Source organism: Phyllostomus hastatus, unplaced genomic scaffold (assembly GCF_019186645.2).
Source record: "Phyllostomus hastatus isolate PE091 unplaced genomic scaffold, TTU_PhHast_1.1 phas_scaffold_21, whole genome shotgun sequence".
Taxonomy (NCBI): domain Eukaryota; kingdom Metazoa; phylum Chordata; class Mammalia; order Chiroptera; family Phyllostomidae; genus Phyllostomus; species Phyllostomus hastatus.
In genome coordinates, this window is record NW_025334017.1 from 13834420 (window position 1) to 13852168 (window position 17749).

Here is a 17749-nt window from a genome sequence, read left to right on the forward strand (position 1 = left end):
TCAGAATCCCCACAACGTGCATCAGGAACTCATCCTACCTCCACCTTGCTAAAGAGGGATAGAGAATATGTCCCTGCCCCCTTTCCTGGACAGTAAGAGACTTTCATGTCTCCCACTGAGTGGGACAGGGGTTCCCAGGGGGCCAGTGGGAAGGCAGTTGGCGATGTAGGAAATGTTCTAGGAAAGATGATCGGGGAGGAAAAGTGGGGAAGGTGTGAGAGTGGATGAAGACCAGGATAAAACTAAAAGTTTGAGGGCAGGTTCTGAGCTTGAAAGAAAACAGCCCTGGGTAAGGAACAGTGAGTGCCAGCAGAGCTAACCAGTGGGCCATTCTCAACCAAGGGCTAGCCTACGGCTTTTCAATTCCTCTCACCTGCTACCTCTACGCAGAACTTCACTCCTCCTCTGGCTGGCTACAAAGCAGAACATCACCTCTCTTATGTGTCCATAACAACAAACCCTCTAGATGTCTGAGGAGTTGTACTACTAATAACAACAGGAGAGTTAATGGGTCCTCTTATGCATTGATTAATGGTGACTCTTTTATGGAGAAAATGCAACTCCATTCCAGGAGCTGGGACAAGCTGTGGAGTGGAGGATAAAGAACGGCTTCTTTCTGGCCCAGGGCAAGGATAAAGTGGGACTGAGGCAAGGAAAGGCTCCCAAAGAGAAAGACAGAACAGGGGAGAGAACTCCCAAACTGTACTAAGTCTTAGAAACAAATCAAAATTATATAAATCAAGGCCTTTCATTAACAAAAGTTCAACCATTCAAAAAACAAGACATAGTTCTAAATAGCATTATAAACACTTTAACTGTCTCAAAAAGACAGTTAATTTATTTAATGTAAAATGTGTCTCAAGTGGAGGAGTTAATGTTAACATACGCTTTTCAACTGCTGATGACAAAGCTGTAGTTTTGTAGTAAATTATAGTGGCCATGATAATATAAAAGTAGTTTACTCTCCAAGTTCCCCAATCACACCTGGAAATATTTAAGCCTGTCATGCCATGCATGTTAATAGTTAAGAAGCAGGGACTGTAGATTAACCACATCTGAAAAGTTAAATTATCATTTCATACAACTCCAAAGGATCACAAATAACACAATATGGCTACTACCCCAGGGGTAAAAAGGCAATGTGTGACATATGGAAATGCTGGGATAATAATCACTCCAAAGACCTTCACAGGCAGATCTTTCAAAGAATTTGTAAACATGCCATGCATAGTTTATACATTTTGCTCTGCTCAGAAGTTGTCTTCAAATTTAGAAATTAAATTTTCAGCCAGATAAAATTTCAAAGCACTTTTTAAAGAATCACACTTAGTGTAATTTTCCCCCCAGAGGACGAATGGCATATGCACCAACTACTGCTCCAACGTGTATGTACTATCTTCTCTTCTTCTGGGGGCATGGGTCGCGGGGGCGGTCATTAAGCACAAAAACAATTAACAGCAGCAGTGTGATAGCAACTAAACCCTGAATACATATAAATAATATCAGGACCCATTCCATGTACCTTGGAAAAATGCTACTAAAATGAATTCCTTAAAATTTAGATTTGTGTCAGCTGTAAACTCTGAAATGCAGCACAAACATTAATTCTGCTTTGCAAAGAATCTCAATGCCAACTTTCTTTGCCTAGTGTTTTCTCCAAGTCATATATATATATTTACTATTATTATTAAAGACTTGAAAGAGATCTATTCTAACACCCTCAAAACTTTTCAACCAAGGCAGTAAGAGTCCAGGTGACTTGCCTAAGGTCAAACAGTGCCAAAGGGTAGAGCAAAAGATGACTTCAAGTTCACGTGGACAGCTGGCAGAGCTGAGGATAGACAGCAGTTAGACCCAGGCCCCACGCTCACCATCTTTTCCCCACACAAACTGCAACTCTCCATTCCCACGGTTCACACCCAAACACAAAGAACTACAGTGCTGGCTGTGCTATGAAATGACACTTGTTGCCTGTACTGAGGGGACTCCGAATCTAGGATGTTATACATATACGTACACTACTCTAATCAAGAAATAATTGACTTAACTGTGTTCATAAACAAAACTTATATGGTTTCTTATGACATTCTGAAATGTATAGAAATCTACACAAGGCCACCTTTGTTTAATAATAAAATGTTTCATAGAACATTTTCACCTACATCTCCTTCAAAGCTTCAAAGACCCTGCTTTTCTGGCCCTCGCTCTCCCCAGGCCACTACACCTGCCATTCTGACGTGGTGGATGGCTTTGAAATAACTGTGTACAGCCACTGGGCCTCAGTAGCCAAGTGCTTGCTAAACATTCATTATTTCTCCTAACAGCCCTATTTACAGAGATAAGGAAACAGACTCAGATTAAGGTTTGTGTCTGCACTGAGCACAGTATATTTATACTGCTAAAACTTAAATTTCTGATTATTGTTGAAATCACTATCCATCCGAACATGAGCTGCCTTTTGCCTTTAAAAAACTAAACAGTATCATAAGAAATTTTTTTTACAAAGTAGGAACCTTTGTTTATCATATATATCTATGTTGAAGAGGTCTACTGGACTAGAAGCTGTAAGCGGGCAGCTTCTGGATCTTCATCATTCACACTGGTTGCCAGCCCAGTGCCCGGATCACGTTAAGAACTCAGCAAATACCGTGGAAGGCCAGGAAGTGGGAAGGAGTGAAAGCTATAGAACCAGGACTGGGTGAGCAAGTCTGTCTGTCTCTGTACTCAAACTGTTAGGTTAATATAATTCCTATATACATCTGTCCATTGTATTCCCAAATCTTTTATTATGTTGGATTGTTTAAGTTAAATTTGCTGACAGGTTAATGGACAGCTTAATTGTGATTGTCCAACTATACAAGCAGGTGATTTTAATATTTGCCATACCATTCCTATAAAATATACTGGCAGATTCACATTTCATGTGCCTAATTAAAATGGTTTTCTTTAATGTGGACAAAATTTAATCTCTTCTTTTTGATCACTTTCATTCTATAGATAAAGGGACAAAGATAGTGGAATTTACTTCTTACATGTATAAATCCATATTGAATTCACATGCATTAACTTTTGTCTTAAAATTTACAAGATTATTTTGAGTTGTTGAAATCTTTCACTTATAAGAAATTGGGAGAGGGAGAGAGAATCTAGCCCTGCTAAAGCATGAGTCCAGAGTGTCTACTACGATGCCTCTGGGCAACCTTCAAGCAGAAGCTTTATTGTGCCATGAAGGCAGCACCCGCCACTCCAGGACTGTGACGTACACTTGCAGCCACATCTCTGGAAAGGCTATGTTTAGTGCTTCTACATGGTTGGTTCACACTAAGGCAGTTCAACTTCTTAGGAAGAGAGTGTAAGAAGTTTCACTGAAGGAAACTATAAACAGCTGTAACCCTTTCAGTATTTTCTTCCTTTTTTCACTTATTATTTTAAATTGGTACTTCCTGACTGTGCTAACTGCTGATAGAAAAAGCTAAAACAAAACAAAACAAAAACAAAAACAAAACAAAAAACAGTTCCTACCCACTACGAGTTTATAGTCTATTTACTACAATCTATTAGGCAAGTACACAGAAGGCTATAATACTAAATGAGATTGAGTGCTCTAGAAAGAACAAGAAAAGCATTTTGTGGGTTACTGAACCCAGCAAAAACTGTTAAGAAATTGCCCTTGGTAAGCTTCCTTTCACCGACAGAGATGAGGGAAAGGGCATTCCTTAAAGAGCAAACAGTTGAGCAGAAGAAACTCAAGAAAGCAGAGTAGACAGAACACTGGAGCTGGAATGCAGTATGGGTAAGGTGGTAAGGGAGAGGCAAACAAGACAGGTACATTTGGGCATTACTATGGAGGACTGAAAAAGCTAAGGAGTTTGTACATACTTGCAAAGGCTGTGGGAAGAACAAAGCAACTCAGGGCCTTTAAAGAGTAGTCTGATTACCAGGCTTGAGCAAGTTTAATCTTATTTCAGTGTGGAAGGTAAACTGGACTCAGTCAACAAGGCAGGGAGCTGTCACAACAGCCCAGGCACAAAGAGCTGAGGGTCTGAGTATAGGTGGTGATGGAGGGAATGCGAAGGGCTGTCACGTGTACAGTGAGCCATGTAAAGGCAGGCTGCACAGAGTATAGGAGACAAGCATATGTAGAAGGTAACAGAGAAGAGTCAAAATGACTGATGTGTTGAGCCTGGGTGAGTGACAGTGCCAATTAACAGAAACCAGGAAACTGGAGGAAAAACTGGTTTGGGTGGAGGGAAATGAGGAGTTTCACTTTGGTTGTGCTGAATGGAAGGTGTAAACAAGCTACCTGGAGAGGAATGTCAAGTAAGCAGTGTAGAGCATAGAAGAAAGGTTAGTTAGGGTAATAAATTTGGGACCTATCGAAATAAAGTTGATCGGTAAAACCTTGGATTGGATAAGATAACTAATTAGAAGTGCATAGAAGAGAGGAAAAATATTTGAAAATGCCTACCTGGAGGGAATGAGGGTAAGGGTAGAAAAACTTGCAATGGATGCACAGTACTGACCAGAGGCAGAAAAGAACTAAACTCATGCTCTGCCCAACAGCAGTTAATCAGGAGTGTGTTATATGTGAGCATTACATTGGATGTACAATAATGACTGAAGAGTAAAGTCCATACTTTAAAAATATGATGTCAAGAAAATCAAGCAAAAAAAAAAAAAACAGCAGCAAAAAGAACTAAGGAGAGCATAATTATAGCTGTAGGTATGGCAGACTTTTAATAATAATAAAAGAATACTAACAACAACTTTATGCCAGTATTTGCAAGCAATGAATAATATTCTAGAAAAATATACATGATCAAAATAGCCTCAGAAAAAACTAAACGCCTATAGTAATCATTAAAATGAATTTTTACCTGAGATCCCCTAACAGCATCAGCAAAACTACATGACTCCTATCACCAGAGGCAAAGTAGAAAAAATACAAAACAATGATTACCAAACTAGGTACTGAAGGGAGACTTCTTTAACCTGATAAAGGGCATCAAGAGGCCCACTACACACTCTGGGTGGTCTCCAGTCATGACAACCCTGCTTCCTGAGTTTTAACATGAAAAGTGACGGCATGTGCAGTCAGGTCAGCATTCCATTAACCCTGAATTCTGTCTAACACTCAGTAACAACTTCATGCCACTTTTCAAATGGAAGAAATATACTCTCAATATCTCAAAATTTTCAAATATTATTGTTATGCATAATCTATGAATATAATTTTTATGATTTTTTCAATTCATATCCCATCTTGCAGTACTAATTTCCACAGATTTACTCTCTATAAAAGGGTTTTTAATTTATCCTAGAGCTGACGCCTCTACAAAATTCCTACAAGCCCTCTTAACCCATCCTCAATTCTAGCATGATGGAATTTGAGGGATTTATCCAAGATATTATTTTAATAACCTCAACTACATCCTCCTCCTCAGTATTAGTAGCTCTAATGAATAACTACTTATAATATACTGCTCTGTGTCCAGACACTTCATTATTTTTAACAGAGCAACATGTAGCATTTATCTGCTGGGTGTGTGTAAACATAGTGTTGTACAATGGCAAAACAATATGCTGTTCCCAGACTTTCCTGAAGAATGCCTCGCATATTAATCATCTTCTTAGCACTAAATCTATAAAGAAGCATCTACAACAGCCACTATGTTTAGTAGTATTATAACAGATCATTCAAATTGCCCTACACTTTAATATGTTCTCATACTTAACAATGGACTACTTTTGAGAGCTTCAAGTTTTCCTAATTTGAAAACATTAGGTTGTTAGATCCCAACAGTTAATGCAAACTAAAATTTTACTTAAAAATTTTTTTTAACAAATTAACTATAGCAATAAGCTTAAAGTCATATCATAGTAACAGTCTATTACCATTAAAGAAACATATTTAGGAAAACCAAGCAACTTGTGTTTGAAGAAACTTAAACCATCTCTTTTAGCATAATGAATGCAAGAAACCTCAGGAATAAAAAAAATCATGATACAGCCATTTCAAAAATGGAAACCCACTGAAAAAAACCAAAGGTTTAGATTTGAGAATTCAGTGATTTAACTAAAGACATAAATGTCTTTAAGTTGACTATGCCACACACTGTCCTTACCTTACAAAAGTCACCAACAATAAGAGTGGCCAACCTTGATAACCTCTTTTATTTAAAACTCTAAGGTAATTATTACGGTCTGACCTACGCAACTGAAGTATACTTGACTATGTATCCTTGTACACTGTCCTCTAATTGATTTCCTGTGTGTTCTCAGTAAGAGCTTTAGGTATGCCTTACAAACAAACTGCCCCTTATGAACTATTAAACATGGTAAATAAAATTTAGCAATAGAACTACTTGAAAAACAGTTTCATTTTTAATCTCCTTAATTACATACAATTCCTGCCAAGACTTTAGCTCTGGATTCCATCATGTTGCTGTAATCAGCAAAAGAAGACCATTTCTCCTCTAAAAAAAGGAATCACTCTCTTTATTTGCACAATCTACCCTTTCCCAAGGGTATGACAAAGGTTTCAGCTGTAATTTCAAATCCATTACAGAGCATCACAAATAATATGAGGATGTGTCCATTTCTTTTTGTCTTAGACAATCAGGGCATGTTTTTAAAAAAAAAAGACTTAGTTTTTTTTTGTAAAAATCATCACCATATAGACATGTGATATTTTCAAACCAAATCATACATCTGATTTAGTAACTATGTATTTTGACGTTTTGATATGTCTATAAGTTATCTCAAAGAAAGAACAAAATTCATATTTAACTACAAATCAGTTGGAAGCCTGGGCCTTCTCATACAGACTCTCTCAAAGGTAGTTGCAGGAGGAAACTCAGATGACCTGTGCATTTACAGGCAGTGGCACATACAATCCTCAAAAGATATGCTTTGTAAATATGTTGTCTAGCACAGAGTAACTGTATTTTATAATACAGGAATCTAGAATATATTTTAAAATGTGACACAGCCCTATTCCAACAGTTTAAGCGCTAAGGACATCTGGCCTCCTCCATCTTTGGTAAATTTAACACTATGTTTCCAAACTCCAATTACAAAATTCCTTGACTGTGGTATCCACCAGAAAACATTGCAATCTCTTAGATAAAAACAATTAGAGTTTAATATTTTAAAAACAAGCATCTACTTAATGTTGAGAGTTTATGAAAAACATGTTTGACTAACAGCAATCTTTAAAAATAATATAACTTAAGAGTGGAAAAAGATCTTTATTCTTCATTTAGCACAGATTTTGAAAATAAAGTTGATAGTTTATTAATCTCAGATATTTCAACAGTTCCAATATAACAAATTTATTTATGGGAAAAGTTAGGCTGATTATAGCCTACTGTAATTAAAGGTGTTTTGGCACAGATGTTGGTCCTCAAATATTTGCTTTGTCAGCTGTCTCATCCACATTGACATCACAGTAATTAGCACACTGTCTATAATATTTTAAAAGCAAATTCAACAAAATTAAGCTATTATATATTGGGAAATGAATACTGATCAAGACTATCAAATGTACTTGCATCTCCATTACTATAAGGCGTCAACCAAACGTGTGGCCCACGTCCACACTCAGTATAAAGAACACGCATTAAACTTCAAAGCCAAAGACAGACTGCATTGACCTAAGCTAATAAAAACACACAAACACCCACCTAAAGGGGAACAGATTCTGACCTTAAACAAACAAAGAGTTTTCCAGCCTGCCTTTCTCACACTAAGACAGATATTTGTCCCTTCAGTTACTTGTTTTGACATTTGAGTCTCTACTTTGTGGAAGGCAGTATTCTAATCATTACAGACAGAAGGAAGAATAAAATGAAAAAGGAGAAAACTACTCTCATGAAACTTATATTCAATAAAAGATGCAAACAGATATCCTGTCACATAGGAATTCCGAAATACGTACTGCCTGAAGCCATGGGCTGAGAAAGCGTCCAAGGGCATGTCAAAAATTCCACAGAGAAGCTATGAGTAATTAGAAATATCTGTTATGGACATTATAAACAGTAAAATACAGACTGTGAACTTATATTTGCCAGCCCCATTCTGAAGAATTTTTACCAAAGTGTGCTGACCTATTCTGCGACTCTGAGTGTGACTGAATGATTATATCCACTTCAGCAGAAATGGAGGAACACAATTATTTAAATGAAACTATTTTTACACAAGAGCTCAGCATTTGCACACTTCTCTGACTAAAAGCACAATTACAATAATCATTTTTACGTGCCTTCTTAGAATTTAGAAAAATTGTGGAGATTGTTTTATAGCCATTGTCTCCCCTTTTAAAAATTGATCTCTTAAATCTCTCAATACATGTCCACGTAGCAAGCAAAACAAAAACAGTACAATAATCCCTCTTATATCAGCACAATACCCTAATAGCTGTGCTCCTAAAAAAATAAAACAAAAATGCCACAGAAGGTTATGTTCCAATGTTTGAAATGTCCAAATGAGAAGACTAAAAACCAGAGATTTTCATATACCACATATTTCAACAGTAAAGCCGTGTTAAATAATTACAAATAAATAGCTTTGTTCCTAAAAGCAAGTGGTTCACAATATTCTGCTAATTAACCTTTTACAACAAGCCAAAGTCACTAAAAGCAAAATGGTTTCCCTGTTAGTTGACAGTGAGACAAAATGATATAAAAATCAACAGCATATCCTAAGAACAAAGGATACACAGAGACTAAAAGTAAAGGGATAAAAATATTTCATGTAAATCAAAATGGAAAAAAAGGCTGGGGTAGCAATACTGATATCTGACAAAAAAGACTCTAAAACAAAGGCTATAGGTTTCCTGGAAAGGCCTTGAACTCATGTGGTGTGTCCTCAGAGATGAGTGGTGTAGAAGCTGGTGTTGCCACTGTATTCCCAGACCAGAGGGCTGTGATTTCACCCAAGAAGGTACCTCCAAGATGAAAGCCCATGTAAACACGGCTCACTTCCTCACATGACCACATCAAAATTACAACTAAACTATAGGACAGCCATCACTCGGAACTGGAAGAAATTGAATTGAATGGAGGTCCTGCAACCACAGAAGTCAAGAAACCACACCAGTCCAGACTGGTAGAAGAGGCATAGACACAGAATGGGTTGGTCTCACACTCACATGTGGCAAATAAAATGCAGGAACGATATTTCAGGGGTTACAGGTCCCAGCCCCACACCAAGCCTCCATATCCCAGGGTTCCAGTACCAGGAAGATCAGGCCCCATGGCTTCTGGCTGTAAAAACCAGTGGAGACTGAGTCAGTAGAAGAAACTACTAGATTCCCAGGCAGTTGCTCTTATAGGGCTCACACAAGGACTTACTCAGACTAACTTCCACTGAGCTCCAGCACCAGGGTAGTAGCTTAAAAGGCACCAATGGCATACAGTGAAGAACTGAAGTGTCTGGCATCAGGGTAACAGTTGGGGGTCAACTTTCTCCAGGACAGAACTACTAGCAGAGGCCACTGCTCCTCCTCAGAGCCTTCCATCCACAGAGTCACCTAGCACAACAGGCACCTTATCTGAAACTCCATCAGTCTGGCTGACGCTGTTTGTCCTTCCCCTGGTGATTCCATTGCCCCACCCAACTTCCAGCTGCCCCAGCGGTTAACTTGTCTTGGAACAGGTTTCTGATCTTCCAAAATCCTCTCAAACAAGCATCAGCTGGCCACAGTGAGCCCCAGTACCTTACTAAGTAACCCCAGGCTGGGCACTAGCAGTAGCTGGCCTTGGTTCACAACCTACTATGGCTAAGATACCTCCTAGCCCAGCACAAGAAGCAGCCAGCTGCAAATCACTTTATAGATTACGCCAAGTGGCCCCAGAGAGAACACAAGCAGGTATCAGAGCGCTGCTGAAGTGAGCCCTGCTCTGTGGTGTGGGCCCCTGCACAGCTGATCCTCCACAGAGGACAGAGGTTGGTAGTCGGTGCTAACAGCCAGTCCCTGCAGCTGACTGGCCTGGGTAAATCCCTCCCATTGAGCTGCCAACAGCAATCAAGGCTCAAATACAAGAGGAGAGTGTACTCAGCCTAAATGGAGGGCACACCTTGAATACCCAGCTTGGATGATAGAGGAGGATGTGCCACTGGACCCCAGAGGACACCTACTACATTAATTCCATGTTACCAAGACAGGGAGTCATAGCAGCTCAACCTAATACACAGAAACACAAGCTGCCAAAATGAGGAGACAAAAAAACATGGCCCAAATGAAACAATAGGTCAGAACTCCAGAAAAAGGGCTAAACAAAATGGAGATAAGCAATCTTTCAGATGCAGAGTTCAGGTTATAAGGATGCTCAATGAACTAAGTGGATACTCAATAGTATAAAAATGACCCAATTAAAAATGGAGACACTAATTGAAATAAAGAACAGTGTCCAGGGAATCAACAGTAAAATGGATGAAGCGGAGAATCAAATCAATGATTTGAAACATAAGGAAGCAAAAAACAACCAATCAGAACAGAAGAAAAAAAATCTCCCCTCGCAAAAAACTGAGGATATTGTAAGCAGCCTCTACAACAACTTCAAGTGTCCCAACATTAGCATCATTTGGGATGGCAGAAGGAGAAGAGATAGAGCAGGAAATTGGACAAAAAACTTCCCTAATTTGGTGAAGGAAATAGACATGCAAGTCCAGGAGGCACAGAGTCTCCCAAACAAGATGGATGCAAGATGCCCACACCCAGACACATCGTGATCAAAATGCCAAAATTAAAGATAAAGAGAGAATCTTAAAAGCAGCAAGAGAAAAGCAGTTAGTTACCTACAAGGACTTTCCATAAGACAGTCAGCTGATTTCTCAAAACAAATTTTGCAGGCTAGAAGGGATTGGCAAGGAATATTCATAGTAATGGAAAGCAAGGACCTACAACCAAGATTATGCTATCCAACAAAGCTATCATTTAGAATCGAAAGGCAGATAAACAGCTTCCCAGACAAGAAAAAACTGAAGGAGTTCATCATCACCAAACCATTATTATATGAAATGTTAAAGGGACTTATTTCACAAAAAGATCAAAACTATGAACAATAAAATGGCAATAAATACATATATCTATCAACAATTAAATCTAAAAAACAAATGAAGCACACAAACAGAATACAATCAGAATCATAGATATGGACAATGGGTTGATTGCATACACCCCTATGTTCATTGCAGCATTACTTACAGTAGTCTACAATAGCCAAGATTTGGAAGCAGCCCAAGTGCTCATCAGTAGATGAACAGATAAAAAAAGCTGTGGTACATTTATACAATGGAATACCACCTTGTCATAAAAAAAGGGTATCTTGCCTTTTGGGGGAACATGGATGGACCTAAAGAGTACTATACTAAGTGAAACACCTGAAGTTGTTGTAGAGGCTGCTTACACTATCCTCATTTCACTTAGTATATCCTCTTCAGGGAAAGACAAATACCATATGATTTCACTTACACATGGAATCTCATGAATAAAATAAAATAATCAAAATAGAAACAGACTCATAGATACAGAATACATACTGACAACTGTCAGAAGGTAGGGCGATTGGGTGGCTGGGTGATAACAGTGAAAGGACTAAGCAAAAAACAACAAACTCATGTACACAGACAACAGTATGGTGATGACCAGAGGGAAAGGGGGATATAGGAGGGTGTAGGAGGTTAGAAGGTTAAGGGGGCATAAATGGTGATAAAAGGAGACTTGACTTTGGGTATTGAATACAACAATGCAATATACAGATGATATATTACAGAACTGTAATATATGAATATATTGCACTTATGCAACCTATATAATTTTAACCAAAGCCACCCCAATAAATTCAATTTAAAAACAGAGATAATAAATAAATAAATAAATAAATAAATAAATAAATAAATAAATAAATAAATAAATAAATAAAGTCGAAGAGTCCTAGGGAATTCTTGGCATCTTTGACACACATCTGACCTTGTCTGGCAAAGTGAGCTCTAGGAACAATGATGTGGTTTACTTGTCTTCGTAAGTCACAGTTTGGGCTACTTATTGTCAACAAAGCAATGTTGAAAGTGATTAGATAGCAAAGATCATGTCATCATACAAAAACAGGTTCATAATTATTCTCATTTAGCCAAATAACCATAAGCTTCTTGCAGAACTAAAATTTTTACATCTTTTATTCATTTGCAAAATTGGGATTTTGACTTTTTTTAAGAAAGTAGCCACAAATATTTTGCAGGAAAAAAAATTGAGAAATAATTCTTTGTAAAACTTGTTTTTATCATCTGTCCCTAAGAAGGAAATCAAATTCCCATGCAATAAAATATTGATAAATCACAAGCAAAATTCTTGTTTCCATTGCCATGTGTATCAGGAATGACAGTTTCATCACATGATCAAAAAGCAAAAAGGAGTAAAAATAATTGTCAAAAAGAAAGAATAAGGAAGAGTACAGTAGATAGAGAACATTTTAAGGGGTCAGGCTTTTTGTTTCTTTTTGACATTTACTACCATGATTTAAGGAGACGAAAAATATGTCTGAGTTTCGTTAGTAAGGATGCGACCAATTTTTATCAAATATGGGAACTGTAAAGATTTGATGAGATCAGGTATATGCCTGGCATACAGTAGGCACTCAGTAAATGTATTCTTTCTGCATTCTAATTATGCCCTTTGCGTTAATATTCAAAACCACTCACAATCTGGGCCTGACTCAAATTCACAAGTTTTATCTACCATCACTCCATACATTTTTCCTTATATCCCAGCAGCCCTGCCCTAATATATAGTTTCTGGCAAGTTCTTTAACTTTCTTACCTATAAAATAGGTACCTGCACTGTGGAATCATCATAAGGATTAAATAAGATTGTGTATTTAAAATACTTGGAATCACGTCCTGTGCATAATAGGCACTCCATAAATGTTAACTAGATATAATTAAAGAAACTGACAGTATAGGAGAAATAACTTCATCTTACATTTCTACAATGCCTTGCCAACTTTTGAGGAACTTCATTTAACCAATCAAATATTTGATGGCCTGACTACAAAGGCTTGTTTTTTGTTTTTGTTTTGTTTTTTGTTTTTTTTTCCACAAAACAGGAAACATCATTAAATCTGGATTAGAGTCATTTTTTTCTTTGTTCTCTTCCTATACTTCACTGTTTCATGTTTTCTTTTTGAGTTATATATGCTTTCTTCCCCTAATATAGTTCTTCTTTGTTTCCCCTACTACCCATACACGAGGTACTTTAATAAATGCTTGCTCAGTGAGCTTCCTGTGCTTAAAATATACTTCTCCCACATTTATGTGGATATTAAATCATACCCTTCAAATTTTATTTTAAATGTCTCTTCTACCAGGACCCAAGATCAAGACACAAAAAAACAGTCGTGTTTCTTTATACCACCAAAATGAACAATCCAAAAAGGAAATTTTACAATAATCCCATTACAACAGTATTCAAAACAAAATACCTAAGAAATTTAACCAATATGGTGAAAGATATGTACACTGAAAACTACAAAACACTACTTAATGAATTAGAAGAAAACCTAAACAAATGGAAAGACATCCCATGTTCATGGACTGAAGACTTCATGTTGTTAAAACTAGATAGAGGTGATGGCTGTACAACATTGTTAACATAAATAATACCTTTTTGTTTAATCAACATTGTGCTTATCATTCTGTACTTATTTCAAACACACATACCCCTGCCCTAGAACTTTCTTTTATGTGTGGATCACTTCATCTTGCCTAGTACTGTACTTCCCCTCTTTCCCAATTCCACCCTTACTATGCCTCTTTCTCTTCCTGGACTAAACTGTATTTTATTGGAATACATTTTGCTGGAATCCTTTAGGAAAGAGAAATGGACACAAAAATTTTATGATACATGTTAAAATTATTCCTACTCTGAATTAACTGTAATAAATGCAGTTAATAGTTTTTACTTATAGTATATCAGAATCCTACACCAAATAAACCAATCTACCTGATATGACCAAGCAAATACTAGTGCTTTTTAACATCTGCAAAATCAAATCAGTGTCAATGATAAATCAAACAGCCTAAAGTAACACACTAATAAGCAGCTAGGGAAATATTTTGAGTTGTTGCTTTCAGCCATATGTTTAGTTTTTAGATAAGTTATTTATCTAAGAATTTAGCACATATTTTTCTAGTACATTTTCATGAAAATTCCCTATTTATACCTTCATATCACCTTTCAAATGATTGAAGTCCCAAGACAAAACAACATGTAAATTAAGTGGTGTCCTACAAGTCTTAACTACGAATTTAATTAGTAGTACAAACAGAACCCTTTTATTTAAAGGGTAGTTAATTACAGAACATGAGGCTTTAAAAGAGGTCAATGGAAGATTTTATGTTCATGGTTATTTCATCCCCCCAAAAGGGTTCCTTGGCAATACACCTGTTTAAAAGGCAAGGTTAACACAAAATCATTCATTTCCATGTTATCAAAGGACTGAAATATTTCCTCTTATTTTTTAAAAAAATTAAGACATAATTAAAACTCTATACCCAAAGCCACCCTTGATAGTAACTGCATTGTTAAATAAAATGACCCTGATCATAATCTCTTATCAGTGTTTAACAATAGCTTCTTCATAACAAAACTATGTCTCTACAGAGAATGCATTTATAATGAAAACTGTAGCTATCTGAAAATGACTGAGTAGAAAATTAAATTATGTTTATAAAATTCTAATTCATTTCACATGTTTATATAAATTCTAGCTCTTCAATGAGAAAAAATTGGACCCTTTTATCTTAACTATCTCATATCATTAGTTCAAAAACAAATACAATATGCTGTTTTCTTCAGCCTTCCCTGAAAATCTATTTTAACAGACCTTAAAAACCAGCCTATTCCATTAATACAGAAATCTGGAATCATCCAATTATATGTAAATACATTTTTCCTAATACAAATACATAAACGTCCACCATTTGCAAATGGAATGTCAACACGTACAAGGTTCAGTAGTTTATCTAAATGGAGAAAATATTTTTAGTCTGCTCAGAGGAATTTTAACAGTGAAGTAGGGGTTAACAGTAATCAGAAACCAAGCCTTCCTTAGGAAGGATCAAGAGGAAATGGTAAGTTTTGGAAAATCCCAAATATTTTAAACATAGGAACATATCCAGTTTTGACAAACTATATGGCCATGGTATAAATGCTTCTATCTTCAGTAGCTGTTAAAACAAGCAATTCTTTACAAGTTTGACAGAGAACAGAATTCATTTCCCCTATACAGCTGCACTGTTTCAAAGTCCCTTAAACATAAGTGTGACAAGATTGATTTTTTTGAGCCCAGACATTTACTGTATTGTCCTAAAGGACCTAATTTAAAAATAAATAAGTGTGTGTGGAGTTGGAGCAGGGGGTAGGGAGGGGGGGAGAAGGAAGGGCAAAGTCAAATAGGAAAACAAGAAAACAGGATAATGAAAACCATGCCTGTACACTAATGCACATGGCATACTGAGATGCTCTTCTTTTAAAACTTTTTTACTTCTGGTGTAGTATGAAATCAAAATCAATGCTCAGAACAATCCATCAAAGAAAAACTGATAAATGAAAAGACAAACTACACCATGGAAGTATTTACAAATAAATATATCTCATAAAAGACTCCTTACCAGAATATGCAGTATAATATAAAGAACTCTCTTATGCCCTGGCTGGCATAGCTTAGTGTATTGAGTGCGGGCTGCAAACCAAAGTGTCACAGGTTCGATTCCCAGTCAGAGTACATCTCTGGGTTGCAGGCCAAGACCCCCAGCAACCACACATTGATATTTCTCTCTCTCTCTCTATCTCCCTCCCTTCCCTCTCTAAAAATAAATAAATAAAATCTTAAAAAAAAAAAAAAAGAACTCTCAAAACTCAACACTAACAAACCAATTTTTTAAAACAGGCAAAAAATTTAAGTCATTTTGGAATGACTTGGTATAGTCATTTTGGAAAATTATTTGGTTTCTTATAGTTTAACAAGCTAAGTTTAAAAGTGAACAAATTTAAACTTACCTCCCAACTAGCAATCCCACTCCTGGATATTTATCTATAAGACATGAAAATTTAAGTTCATACAATCTGTAGCCACAATTTTATAACAACTTTATTAAAAATTGCCAGAACCTGGAAACAACCCAAGCATTCTTTAACTGATGAATGGTTAAATAAACTGTGGTACAACCACACTATGAGATACTACCAGCAATAAGAAAGAATAAAATACTGATACACGCAACAGCCAACTCACAAGGCCATGTGATTCCGTTTACATGACAGTAGAAAAGGTAAAACTATAGAAACAGATCAGTGCCTATGAGGGGCTAAGAGTAATGGCTGGGATTGGCAAAAATGAAACAGTAAAATGTGGGGGGCAGGTAATAGAACTGTTCTATATACAGTGGTTACATAACTATTATTTGTCTGTATACGTTTGATTATGTACCTTTGTCAAAACACAGAACCATACATCTTAAAAATAGATTGTAGTGCATGTTAATTAAAGTCAAGAAAAGGCTGGCCATCATGAGGAGTCAGCTGGAAAAAAACACTCTTTACCTGATTATAAAACTATTTTTCCCATCACTTGAATATAAGCAGAACTGTTGGGCACAACAATGAAAAAGCATAAATAAAGAAGACTCAGAGAACAGCAAAAAATGGTAAAGAGGAAGGTGTTGCTGCATGGGGCTCACTCCAGACAGAAAGACAAGGACTGAAAGTAGATGTGACTAAAGGCTATTACCAGAAAAAAATAAGATGGAGAGAACATTATCTTAGTTGCCAATTCCAGAGCACTAGAAAAAAAGGTTATCAGTTATCACTTAAAACTTTCAAGTTTTACATTTAGGATAATCTGAAAGCAAACTTACAAAACTCATTCCTCAAACAGTACACAGAAAAAGGAGGAGAGGAAGAAGCAGTATAAGCAAAAACCATAAAATACTTGGGAAAAATGTTTTTAGTCAACTTTAGTTTGAAGATAACAGCATTTCTAACTTTTTAAGAAAAATTATAATTTTTTGGAGAGAAAATACAGCAGATTGGAAACAGCAAAATATTTAAGAGTCCAGGGACCTTGGAGAATTAAATCAGATGACACATACTTAAGTCCATAAATGGTGAAGTTTAACCATGCTAATGCTAATAATAGCTGTTTTTTATATACTCTTTGTGAGCTAAAAACAATGAACATGACAATTTCCACGTGAGTATGCTAATTCCACAGGTGATTATTGTCACAGGACTACACATGGAAGAGCTAAACTTGAAACCCAAATTGTCTAATACTAGAACCTAAGGTCTTCTGACCCCTATATTATTCCATCTCCCAAAAATACTTAAACAATTTTATAGCAATGAACTTAAGGAACAAACAAATATCCAATAAACTGCCATAAGGTTCTATGAAGTAAATGGAGCTGTTGTTTGCAGTCTGTGCATCAGCATATGGGATGATCATTCAGTTTGTGTACTCCCATGTGGTGGCAATTGTATATGTTGCACTTCTAGGCAGGTTTCAGTTACAAAGGCTAAATGATGTGGTTATTTAGCAATATCTATGCTGGCCTCACACTTTCTAGTTTCCTTGTATTTTAACATGCTTTATCTCATTTGAGGCAAACAGTCATCCAGCAGGAACATATAATACTTATTGGTACAGACAAGTACATTCACTTCAATCCAATGACTGCTTACAGAGCG

The 17749-nt window shown here is 36.6% G+C and overlaps 1 protein-coding gene across 7 annotated transcripts in view; it reads right to left on the reverse strand.

Moving 5' to 3' along the window:
* NCOA2 (nuclear receptor coactivator 2) overlaps window positions 1-17749 on the reverse strand; it is a 284205-nt gene that overhangs the window by 221008 nt on the left and 45448 nt on the right. The window contains exon 2 of one of the 7 annotated variants that reach the window (XM_045860743.1): window positions 16061-16094. The exons of the other annotated variants lie outside the window; for them this stretch is intronic. The gene's annotated coding sequence lies outside the window, so the exon portion shown is untranslated. The remainder of the gene's footprint in view (window positions 1-16060; window positions 16095-17749) is intronic. 7 annotated transcript variants of the gene reach the window in all.